At 47.1% G+C, this 3,604-nt stretch overlaps 1 protein-coding gene across 1 annotated transcript in view; it reads left to right on the forward strand.

Moving 5' to 3' along the window:
• LOC119587930 (nesprin-1-like) overlaps nt 1-3,604 on the forward strand; it is a gene marked incomplete in the record, with an annotated part of 36,964 nt that extends 33,360 nt beyond the window's left edge. Inside the window, 1 exon segment of the mRNA XM_037936640.1 lies at nt 1-3,604.

Below are 3,604 nucleotides of genomic sequence, written 5' to 3' on the forward strand. Positions count from 1 at the left end.
GTGTACCCAGGAATACTGGGTTGTAATTCTAATTAAAGCAGTGTGAATATTTTAAACTAGGCCCTGTAAAGATATTTTAGAAAAGGTTGAAAATATATATATAATGATTTAGGGTGATTGAAAATGTATACTGAAAATTCTTCGAATGGTGTTTGCTATTTAGGTCTGACCACAACCCTCCAGGGTTTGGTTACTAAGGCGGTCGGCTCTTCACGGTCGGCCGCCCTCGGGAGGTGCATGCCAGAACGCTGCATGACCTCGGGTCGTGCCATGTTGGTGCCACCTCCCTTAGTACTATGACAAGCCAGGCTGCCCGGCATTGCGAGAACCAACACGGATTCGTCTGCAACCTTTGGGTAGCCGAGGCTCCTTCGGGAGAAGGCTAGAAGCGCCTCGCCAGGAGACACGGAGGCGCGGGCATTGCATGGAGGCCGCCAGGCGACCCTTGCGGTCAGTGCCGCGGACATTGCTTTGCTTGAGCCTGACACCACGCCCTGTGCTAGAGGCGCCGCCGACTCCCACTTCTTTTACTATCATGATCCCAGGAAGGTCGGCTAAAGGCATGAAGGGACCCCGCGGCTCGCCCAGTCCCCAGGATGCCTCACAGACGACCGGGAGGGATCTCGACACTTTAGCGAACAGTCGCTTTTAAGACCCCTTATCTGGACATTCATCTGATAGTCCAGGAATGGACCGCGACCCTAAATGTTCCAGCATCTGTCCTGTGCGAGAACTTGACGCCTGCCCGTAGCAAAGTCTAAAAACCTTGGTCAGCAGAAAGCTCTTGGAGGGCATACAGACGCCCCACCACTTTAGACTCTTCGTTGAGGCATGCAGATGGCCCAAGACTCGAGGTGCACGCACAGCACGGACACGCCCATTATCAGGGCTCTTTGTCCTTAGACATGCTATTGCCCCAGTCTTTCGGTGTCATCAACATAAGGCCCAGCATTTGGAGCACGTATCCAGGGTACAAGGATCGTTCTGCCAGGGCAGGCAGAGCTAAGTAGGTATAGGGGATGGAAATCCATACCCTTACCAGTGTGGGTAAAGGCTGACACCACCATTTTAGGGTCCGGCATTAAACACCATGTTTATCAGCCTTGATAAAAAGTAAATAAGGTAAGGCATGTAACACCCTAGTGTAGGCTCGACTCTTCAGCTCCTGCTCTAACAACAACAATAGGTGGGGCGGGATTCTTCGTGGTCGCGGCGCTGAAAGTGCAGGCGCGTCAGCAGAGACGAACGGACGAGCAATAATTCGACAGAACGACGGCGCGACCACTTGCGAGACTCCCGCCTCGCGCCTCAACATCGTAGCCTTAAGGTCACTGCCTCAGCAGAGTTACAGGGGAATGGACGTGAACAACAACAAAACGATTATTGAGTAGGCTTGTTACTGACCCTTAATGAAAATTGATGATCTGAACACTCAGATGTGTGTGAGCTGCCATCGTCCCCTTTTCTCGACCAGCAATTGTAGTTTTGATGAGGAAGATAAGTATTAAGAAGGATGAACATTGCGTGTTCGACACGCAGAGAATTTAAAGGATTTTAGGTATTTTTATATAGGGTTTGAGACATGGCCCTCCACGCGGGTGGACGGCCATGTCGACAGGGTTCATTCTGCGGCGAACATTACCACGCCTTATTCACACTGCATTTTATTCTATTCAAACATATCCCTTTATTTAACAGGATGGGAGATTTGTTTTATTTTCTTATGGTGCTAATTAAGAAAATTGATCTATTCTATTCATTTTACAGTGTATGATTACAATTTACGTAGTAATGTATGCCAAAGGCTTTTTCTATACTGTATTCAGTGGTTTGCGTTGTTTTTTGTACGTGTATGATGATTTTTACTACAAAAAGGGTTAAACTTTATATTTATTTTATATGAAAAAATCGTAAGAGTTGTTTGATTGAATGGTTCAAAAATATCTGGATGGATTAGAGTTTTCCTATTTGTTTACTAAAGGAAGGAGGACTGGGTGGGTTGTAGTACCTTAGTAGTTTAAGGCGCAGGAGAAAGAAGCTGCTGCCTCTGTTCAGTCAACAAATTCTCTCCCAGCCACAGTCATTGTTCCTAAAATGTTGAATGTGCGCTTTTTACGCTATAGGAATTAGGGTGTCCACCTCGGAATTGGCAGGAGTGGAGGGAGTGGAAGACTCCCCTTCTGGGCGCGATTGCAAGTCTGCAGACGTGTTGAACTCCGCCTTACAAGAAGTGGGGGTGCGAACCCTCCCACCGTCCTGCCCAGAGATTGATTGCCTTCAGGGTTGCCAAACGAAGCCAGACTTTGCCAGTCATTTCCCTCCCATTTGCGTGATCCCATTAGCCTCTTCCTATCAGTTTTGCAGGTACAGCAACCTGTGTTTTACCGCTGATTCCATTGAATAGAAAATTGTACTTAAGGAACAGTTTCCCCTTATCCTAGCGCACTTTAGTAAGTATTGCTTTTTATGAGATCTCTTGGAATGAATGGGCGCATGAACAGGGAGGTAGATGTTGCGGGAAAAAGACGGAGAGACATGGCTGCGCGAAGTCCGACTCGAAGCTAGAAGAAATAGGCTTGTTATCCGGGTGGCTCGCCGAACCTCCCCGTTGCCGCTTGCTGCCTGCAGGCTTTCTTGGACCATCTTTGTGTTGCGCGTTTAGTATGAGAAGGGGCCGACCTGTCGTGACGGTTGTAACATTAGCCAGGGGAGGACGCTCTGGAAGGGCTCGGGCTCGTGGTGAAATCCCTGCTCGCGGCTGTTCGTGTGTCTTCGTAAGCAGAAATTAATCCTCCCTCTGCCATTTACACATCTCCGTACCCACCACCTCTCCCATTGCCCAATCACCCCCTTTCCTTCGGTTTGGTTGTGCAAATTCTTTGGGTTTAGTTTCTCGCTTCGCGCAAGAGTATTTAAAAAACCTCGGTCTCTTGGCCGGGGAAGGAGAATACTTTTGTGTGGTTGCGGTTTTTGAAACGAAAAAATACAAAATATTAAGCTTATTTTAGTCACTTTAACAACACTAACTGTCTATCTTCATTTGTGAAAGTGCTTTTACAAGTAGCTCCTGAAATTTAGGAAAAAATTAATAAGACATCCAAAACAGGTTATTTGTTTGCTTTAATTTCTCCTCAATATTTAGTTGTCCTCCTCCCGTATAACCCCACCCCCTTCAATAAGCGAGGCCACCCCCTAGCCCATCCACGAAGTCTCTCTCAACGGTTTACAGTACAAAAAACCACAATATGTTTTATAAGTGCCTTAGTGTCGTTGTCTCTTAGCTTCGTAGTAACGACAGGTACGCGCCCCAACGGCCACCCGCGGGAGTGGGGACTCGAACCTTGTATCCGGGGACCATAAGGCTCAAAAGCGATTGAGTTCCCTTTGGCGCCGAGGCGAAGGCGAGAGGCCTCACTCCCGTGCTAGAGGATAATAATGCTTTGTTCAGTGCTCACCTTAATGGCTTCTTGCTTTGATATGTTTTGAGTGTGTCATCCAGCCTTGAAATATGTCGGTTTATGTTTTCCTTTTCATTCTTCTTATTTGTATTCTGTGAATATTTACTGATTAACACTAAACACCAGATTCTTTCTCCTGTATTTTC

The sequence above is a fragment of the Penaeus monodon genome, chromosome 23, assembly GCF_015228065.2.
Source record: "Penaeus monodon isolate SGIC_2016 chromosome 23, NSTDA_Pmon_1, whole genome shotgun sequence".
Lineage (NCBI taxonomy): Eukaryota > Metazoa > Arthropoda > Malacostraca > Decapoda > Penaeidae > Penaeus > Penaeus monodon.